Genomic DNA, 9,478 nt, shown 5'->3' on the forward strand with positions numbered 1-9,478 from the left:
TACTTGAAACAAAGTTGCGTGATCCACTGGGCGTTTGGCACTACATATAGTACAATTGGTAACATAAGAATGTGTATCCGCATACATAGTTGGCCAATAAACCCCTAAGTGTTTCAGTCTCTGGTGTGTCTTTACTGTTGAACAATGAAATGCACATCCCTGGACATGTGCCTCTTCAAGGTAGCACTCGAATTCTTTCGGATTTATACATAATCGTAGGATTAGGTCCGATCCAAGATGATACAGCCATCCTGCTATCAACTGGAAATTTTTTGTTTGTCGAATTGTTTGCTGTTTGGATCTGCATTCCGTATTATCAAACTCACTTCCAAAGGAAAGAATGCTAACAATTTTCTGAGACCATTTGGGTACCATTTCAATGTTGAAAAGGTAAGCATCTGGTATGTCATCATCTACTCCTTCAGGAGCTTCCCCGTTGTGTATCCTCGAAAGATTATCTGCTCGTAGATGGGTTTTACCCTTTTTGACCACCACTGTGAAGTCAAACTCTAGCAATATAATAAACCAGCGTACGATTCTCCTTGTATTGCAAGGTTTATTTACTAGGTACAAAAGAGCTTGATGATCTATGAAGAACACAAATTTGTTTGCAAGCAAATAATGCCGAAATTTCTTTACAGCATAAATCATTCCTAACCCTTCCCGCTCAGTGGTTGTGTAGTTCTTCTCTGCACTATTTAACTGTCGGCTCGCATAACAGACCGGAAAATCCATTGTTCCGTCTCTAGGTTGAGCTAGAATACTTCCAATGGCATATGTTGAAGCATCAATGTGCACATGGAATATCTTTTCCCAATCTGGTGCCTTTAGTACAGGTGCTGATATAAGGTTTTCCATCAGCTTTTGGAATGAAGTTTCACACTCCTCGGTCCACTCGAAATTGACTAGCAAACGATACAGAGGTTGTGCGATAACCGCATACATGTATATGAATCTTCGATAATATCCGCAGTGTCCCATGAAGGATTGCACTTGTTTAGCATTAGTAGGCCTGGGCAGGTCTACAATGACTTTGACTTTGTCTAGGTCTGTGGTTATGCCATTTCTTGAGACAATGTGTCCTAAGATTCGTCCTTGCTTAACCATAAATACACTTTTTTTGGGTTAAGACAAATTCGATATGTCCTGCACTTTTCAAAGACCTTTTGCAAATGGTCTATATGTTCCTCTTGTAGAAGAGAGTGTACACACAGGTCATCCATGTAAATTTCTAAGAATATTCTTAGGTATTCCTTGAATGCGTGAGTCATTAACCTCTGGAAAGTGGCTGGTGCATTAGTTAAGCCAAATGGCATAACTCGATACGCATAAATTTCCCATTCTGTGGCAAACGCTGTTTTGTGCTGATCCTCCCTTGCTATTGCCAGTTGGTTGTATCCTAAAAACCCATCCAAAAAAGAATAAGCCCGTTTCCCGGCCACTCGCTCAAGTACATGTTCTTTCCATTCTTTTTGGGAACTACCACAATGGGTGACACCCAATCTATATGTTCAATCTCATAGATGAATTCTGCTTACATCAGTTTATCAATCTCTTCTTTGATTCGTTTAGCAAATGTGTCATTATATGTATAAGGACGTTGTTTTCTAGGTTTTGCATCCGATTTCAAAGGAATTGTATGTTGGCATATCAATGGATCAACTCCTTTGAGGTCTTTATAGGACCAAGCGAACACATCTTTATACTTCTTGAGAAGTTGGGTTAGTTGTTCTTCCTCCTCGGGCTCTAAATCGTTAGCTATATAGACCGGCTGAGGCTTTTCACCTGGTTCTGCAAGGTCTATCTTTTTTGCATTTTCAGGCCCATCGTAAGATTCTTGGTTGGTTCTTTCCCTGACTGGTGGTGTCATGATGATTTTTCTGTCCTGGATAGTAAATTTTCGATAGTGTGCTGGTACGTTCATGTTGCCCTTTTCTTACTCCCCTTTACCATCAGTATCTTCTTCAGTAGTCTATATCTCTCTCAGAGACCGTTTCAGTTCTTGGTATTTCTATTTACGCTCCAGTTTGGTCCACTCTTGGTCTTTTGTTGTTTCTTTTTTTGATTTGTGAGATTCTTGTGATTTTGTTTCGGTTTTAGCTTTTCATACCTGTTTTATTTCCTCTCGCATTCGTTCTATTCGCTTTTTTGAGAATTTTCCTGATATTTGATCTTTTACACAATCCTCTGCTTTTACAAGCATCAAATAGTGAGTTTTACCTTCTATCCTGGGCATCAGGTTCTCTCTCGCTTTGTTTCCTACTCGTTTCCTCCTATAGTGTTCTTGGCGTCTAGGGTGTTGATTAGCAAAATCATAAAACTTGATATTCTCGGCTTCATTTCCACGCTCACTTGAGGTGTCTGAACACTCATTATCTGCATCATCATTTACTTCCAAATGTTCAGAGGAGTTGTAAAACTCTTCTTGTTCTGGAGGTTCTACTATCTCTTTTTCTGGTACAACGCTTACCATGTAATAGGGTAACACATCATAGCCATCCTTATCGCAAAATTTTGTTGTTGGACTGTCGATAATGGTACAGACATCCAATGTTGCCAGTATGTGTTCCCATTCCAGAGGTTCCAAGGCATCTTCAGGGAAAGGTTCCGGAATATACTCCTTGTCCTCAATTGCTCTTTCTAAGATACAGTCCTCTCATCTTAAGCTTCCACAATGTGAAGCTCCGCACATCCATAGCTCTTTTGGTTGCCCTAACCATGCTGGTAGTTCCAATCCTGCTATTGTGGCCGAATCAAACTCTTCCACTGGTGTTTGGTTTACATCTTTGTAACTATGGTCTTTCAGGTGTATTTTAGTTGTTGTCTCGCCATGTCTGAGGTATATGTGGTCATAACCCCAATCTTGGACCATCTTCAATTGTCTCATGAATGGTCGTCCCAAGATTATCTCATAATTGTTCTTTTTGTCGAAATCGACTATTGAAAATGTATGCTCATACTCGATTCCGCATGAAGTGACAATTACTTTTTCTAAGAGTCCTAGAGGCTTTTCCATGAACCCGTCTGCCAATTGCAGTTTCATTGTGGTAGCCCTCAAAGCTGGTTTTCCCCATTTTTTCCAGATTTCTTTGGTGGCGATAGCAACCCCCGCTCCACTGTCAAGAATAGCCTTGGAAACTACTCCTTGGAATTCTATCGGTAGCGTGGTGTTTCCGTCTTCTCCCTCGCAATATTCTCCAACCTTATTCAATGGTACGGGCCTAGTGTTCAGTTGAGGCCTGTCCAACTCTCTGATCCCTTCTTGTAGCTTCAAGGTGGGGTCTTTTACTCCAAATTTTTCTAGGCATTTTCCTACCGTGGTCCACATGTTTGGCCTTAACCTTAGGAGTTCTACTAACGTGATTGTGCATGCCACCGGAGTGGATAACAACGCAATCAATCCTTGCGAATCCATCACCTTGTTAGAAGAAAGTCTTTGAGATGGGATTGCTCTCACTTCCGACTTAGCTTCGTGCTCTCCTAGGTAAGAGAGTAAAGTTCTCAAAGAGTCTGGTTGGCTGTGCCCCGAACTAATAGATCCTTGGTCTCCCCCTTGTGAATGTATCTCAAAGTTCATCTGCGATCTTGCCTCAAATTCTTCAATAGGAGGTAAGATCACATTCTTTTCTTTTCTGGTGCTATTCGTGTGGTTACTCATCCTATTAGCCTCGTTGGCCTCACGGATTTGCTTCCACAGATCATCTAGACCGTTACCGTCCTTACCCATTTCTGCCAATATTTCAGGTTGGAACCCTTAACTTGCCCCATCGGTGGTATTTGGCACTATGATAGGCTCTCCTCTGGACTCATAGTCATTAGTGAGTCTCTCCTTTGTTTCCTCATCTTTCTCTAATGTTGGTTGGAAAGGGGTTGGAGCTGGTGCCTCATGCCAAATTGCAGGTTTACCCAGCGGTTCTTCCATCAATGATTGAGCCGTCTCAATCATCTTTTTACACATATCCAACCTCTGTTTTTCTATTTCTGCATATGGATAAGTCATCCACCTTTGCTCCTGGGTTTGTTTCTTTTTAAGTCGAGCTTCATAAGCTTTTAGCAGTGCATCCAACTGCTCGTTTACCTTGTCTACCAGTACAGATCCTCCTGATCCTGCACTTTTGGGCTCTGCTATTTCCTTGGGTGCTATGGCTGCTGTGGTGTGTGAGCTTAAGCTAGCTAGATCCTCTAACCGTTCCAATTTGTTCTTTGTATGTTTCGACTCCTCGGATAGGGTTGTTTGCTCTCGTTCTTTCATGGATTTCCTACGCGCCTTTCTAGCTTTCCAAGTGCTTCTCTGATTTTTCGTTTCTGAACTTTGGGCATCGGTTTTTGGTTCTTCAACTATGGTTTCATTCGTCCTTCTTTGGGCTTGGGCTCGTGTTACCGTCTGAATAGGTATGATTGTTTCATTTTCCAATCCTCCACTAGAAGGTACTGTTTCTAACATGTTCAAGGTGGTTTTTGCTCCTTTCCTCGGGTTTTTAGGGCAATCCGGAATCAAATGAGTAATTCCACATTCTAGGCAATACGCATTGACTCTACTGATTTCATCATGAGGACAGTCTCTCAGCCAATGGTCTCCACCACACTTGTAGCAGGGTCCTTTGGGTTGTTGAGGTGCTCCTTGAGCCCCTCTTTGTTGGTAAGCATGTCTCTGTCCGCCCATGCCTCCCTTGGCTATGAACATCAGTGTTCGTTCATCTAAGCTATATCTTCCTTCTCCTGCGGCCTGTGCATCAGTTGGTTGTCCTTGATGTCCTATCATGCTCCATGGTTCTGGTGTCGAGGGTTCTTACGGTGGATAATAGACACGGTTTGCCGCATATCCATTGGGATCTTCATAATATGCATGCATAGGCACCAAAGCCTTTTCTTTTGATTCAGTTACTGTTGGTGTGTATCTTATACCAACTGGTCGTAATCCTGGTAGGGGTGGTTGTTGCCCCAACACCGGTTGTGGTCTTTCCACACCTACAGGTCCTAGTAAGTTTCCTGCTTGATATCTAGGCATCGCTGGAACTTGAGGGGAAGCTACTGAAGCTTGGGGAGCGTAAGGTCTCTCCCTCACATATCCCTTATTATAATAACATTCCTCGGTCCCATGGTTTGTCCATTTTTGTTCAATAGCACACCACTTGGGCTGTTTAGCCTGGGGTTTGGCGTACAAGTTGATCTTTTTTAGCACTTCATCAACGAGCTGCTCCTGGTTTACCGCTATTTCTCCTTTCGGTGCTGTCTTAGAAGACTTGCTTCCACTTTGCTGTGAAGACGAATCATCATCAAGGTCCTTGAACTCCCCTTCTTTGTAGACCGCACAATTGTCCACAAGGTACAGATCCTCCTTGGTCAACTCATTCAACGTCGTGCTCCTCTTCATATGTAAGTCTTTCTGGAGATCTGCATTCCTTAGTCCTTGGATGAATATCAGCATAAGTCTGGACTGAGTTGGCAGTTCTTCAACAGGACAGAACTTAGGGCTTAGGGCTGCCTTTCGTACAGATTCTCCATCTTTCTGTTTGAATTTGTGGATCTGTGAGACGGTATTATGAGCTATTCCCATTTGAGAGAATTCCTCAATAAACTCGTCAAACACTTCCTCCATCGACTCAAAGTCTCTACGCTCTACAAAGTCAAACCAAGTGGCAGCATCATCCTCTAAGGTTAGTCCAAACCCTGCAAATTGGGTGGGAAAATCTAACACCTTTTCGGCTCTAATTACACGCACAAAGGCTGCTACATGATCTCTTGGGTCTTTGTTTCCTGTGTATTTCTTGTTTACCCATTTTTGCACTTGAGAAGGTCTAATTCTTCGATGGTCTACAAATCTCATCATTGGATCACCCCGTCCCAGTCGATACACCTCCTCAGGCCTTCTGTAATAGGCTGGTTCCTCTCCCAACGGTGCTCCTAAGCCATAATTTTTGACGGTTCTCGTTGGAGGTGGTTCTTCTCTTCGAACTCGTGCCATGGGTGTGTTACCATATACATGTGGTAGTGATGTGTGTGAACACACTAGGACCGGCGGGGCATTTTTTCCCTCTTTAGGAGGTTTTTTCCCCCGTGCATTGTATATACGCCCATCACTCTAGGGCTATCTATCTTTTCCATTGCACACTAAGTAATACACTCTCTATTGTGTGCCTTGAGCTTCCTTCGTCTTCTCCAAGCTGTGTGTGTTTCTCTGCAACCCTAATTCCAACAATTGGTATCAGAGCAGGTCACGTCCTCCCAGGCTTAGTTGTCAGCTGCTCCAGCACATGCCTGCTCACTTTCTCCGATCTCAGTGAGCTTTGGCGAGCGTTCGCAGGTCGACAAATATTTTGGGAGAGCTCGAAGAGCATGGTCTACTCAAAATTTTGATTTGGGCTCATTTCAGCCTCCGTTTCCACTACGGGCAGTACTGCACAGGCTATTTCGTCATTTTGTGCAGAATTTCTGTCAGTGCCATTTTTTGCATAACAGGTGCCTTATAGTGTTCTACGGTTTGTGTTATATAGCACAGGTTGTTCCCGCTCCGTTTCTCCTATTTTCGGGCAGTTTTCACATCAGGTGCAGCATTTACCATGGCTGACAACAACAACACAGATGTGTTCAAGATGTTTGCTGCTGAGGACAGGTTGGATGGGGACAACTACCCTATGTGGGCTTATATGATGCAACATGTTCTTGTGTCAAAGGGTGTCTGGAACATTGTGCAGGGCATTGATGTACATCCTGGTTCTGAGGATGTACGCGATGTTGAGGATGTTGCAGGTCTTGCTGCAAGGATTGCAGCTGTTAGAGTTATTTTGCCTACGGCAGAAAAAGCTCGTTGGGATGTTAAGGATGCGCAGGCTCATGCATTGATTGCGTTGTCTGTGAAGCGCACCATTGTTCCTCATATCCGTTCAGCAAAATCTCCAAAACAGGCTTGGGATATTTTAGCAGGTCTTTATGCAAGCCACAATGACGCTAAAATTGCTTTGCTGCGTAAAGAGCTGGAGTCGAAGATTATGCATGAGGAAGATGATATGGACACTTTCCTTGCTAGTGTCAAGGATATCAATGAGCAGCTTATTTCTGCAGGTGAAGTCATTTCAGACAGTTCCCTTGTGCAGACTGTTCTTGATGTCTTACCAGATTCCTACCAGACTTTTGATAGTACTTGGAGACTAATGACCCAAGGAAATCCTGAAGTTGTCAAGTTTGATGCATTATGCACATTGCTGTTGCAAGAGTCACTTTCTAGAAAAATAAGGACTAGGCAGCGTGCAGTTGAACAGGCTTTTATTGCTTCTCAAAGAAAGGGTGGTAACAATAATGCAGCCACTTCTTATGGTTCTGCTACGAGTGGCAAAAATTCTATTCCTAATGCTTCTGCTGGCAGTACTTCGTCTGGAAATTCTGGTGATAAGGGCAAAAAGAAGATGCGTTGCCATTATTGTAAAGCCAATGATCACTTGATCAAGTCGTGTCCTAAGTTGAAGGCAAAAGAGGCTAAGAAGAAAGAGGGTGGTTCCACTGCAAATGTTGGTTCCACTACAAATGCAGCCATTGTTGAGTCTTCTGTGAAAGGAAACTGTGTTGCTGATGTTGATGCAGAATGGGCTTTTAGCGCAGAGTGCACTTACAATCCTGTTGTCCATGATGCATGCTTGTCAGTTGCTGCAGATTCACATGTGTGGTATTTCGACAGTGGTGCTACAAAGCACATTACCTCACATCGTGAATTGTTTACCTCTCTCGAGTCTGTCCCTCATGGGAATTCAGTCACTTGTGCCAACAACGCCTCTTATCCAGTTCAGGGAGTTGGAAAGATTGTGCTCACTGCTGCTAATGCCAGTTCCTTCACACTTGTTGATGCACTTTATGTACCTGGGATCGAGAAGAATCTCTTGTCTGTATCCGCACTTGCTAGACTTGGACTTGTAGTCAAATTTGTGGATGACAGATGTACAATTCATGATCTCAGTTTTGGTGCTGAAATTGTTGCATTTGGGCTTTTGTGTCGTGGTCTGTATAAGCTCACTTTGTATGAAAAGTGTGGATAAAATTTTGCAAATGCTGTTGCAGATGCAAGGGCTATTTCAAATGCAAAACTTTGGCATGCACGTTTTGGTCATCTGAATTTTGCCAGTTTGCTGCGTTTGCAGAAATTTGATATGGTTGCTTCTTTGCCACCTCTTGAAGCACCTCTCAAACATGTTTGTGAAGGCTGTATTTTGGGTAAGATGCAGCGTTCTAAATTTCCAAAGGATGGTTCAGTTCGGGCCACATGCAGGTTGCAGCTTGTGCATAGTGATGTTTGTGGGCCCATGCAAACTCCGTCCTTGGGAAATTACCTGTACTTCGTGACTTTCATTGATGATTACTCAAGGCATGCATGGGTATTTCCGCTTAAAGCGAAGTCTGAAGTTTTTATGTGCTTCAAACAATTTCTGGCTATGGCTGAAAATGTCTCAAAATGTACTATGGGCACCCTCCGTTCCGATCGAGGGTGGGAGTATATGTCTCATGAATTTAATGCATTTCTGGCTAGTCGTGGGATAAAACACCAATGTACAGTGCCTTATACACCTCAGCAAAATGGTGTTGCTGAGAGGAAAAACAGGTCACTGAAGGAAATGGCACGATGTATGGTCAAAAGTCAAGCTTTGCCTCATTCTTTTTGGCTTGAGGCCATCATGTGTGCCACTTATGTACTTAACAGGTGTTCTACGAAAGCTTTGCAGTCTATTACTCCATATGAAGCATGGCATGATAGAAAACCTTCTATTGAGCACATGCGTGTTTTTGGCTGTTTGGCATATGCTTTGGTGCCACAGGTGCAGCGCAGAAAATTGGATGATAAGGCTGTCAAATGTATTTTTGTTGGTTATAGTGCTGAAAGAAAAGGTTACAGGTTGTATCATCCGCAAACAAAATGTATTTTGGTTTCTCGGGATGTAGTGTTTGTGGAAGATTCTGTTCAGCCCTTGCTGTCATGTACTAGAGACAGTAATGTAAGCTCACAAGACATTTATGACACTTTGTTGCCTCTATTCAGTGGTGGAAATACGAATGTAAGTTCCAATGAGGCAAATGTACAGCCTATGGGGGTTTCTGAAAATGTTTTAGATCAGCCTATTACTGATGCAGATGTACATGATGTACTTGATGAGGAAAGGGCTGAAATTGAGCATGCTAGAGGTATGCCAAAATGGCTGGTGCACACTTTGCGTGACAGTAAATTGGATGCACCTTTGTCTAGTCGTACTTGTTCAGGCTCTCGCCATGCATCTTATGCATCAGATTGTTATGCTTTGGCTGTGTCTAGCTTACATGATGTTGAGGAGCCTCTGTCTTTTGATGAAGCACAGAATTCAGAAAATTGGATGGCTGCCATGCAATCAGAATATGATGCACTTATAGAGAATGACACATGGACTTTATGTGATTTGCCTCCTGGCAAAAAGGCCATTGGTATGAAGTGGGTTTACAAGTTGAAACGCAAACCGGATGG

Source organism: Adiantum capillus-veneris, chromosome 30, assembly GCF_014529385.1.
Source record: "Adiantum capillus-veneris isolate H3 chromosome 30, ASM1452938v2, whole genome shotgun sequence".
NCBI lineage: Eukaryota > Viridiplantae > Streptophyta > Polypodiopsida > Polypodiales > Pteridaceae > Adiantum > Adiantum capillus-veneris.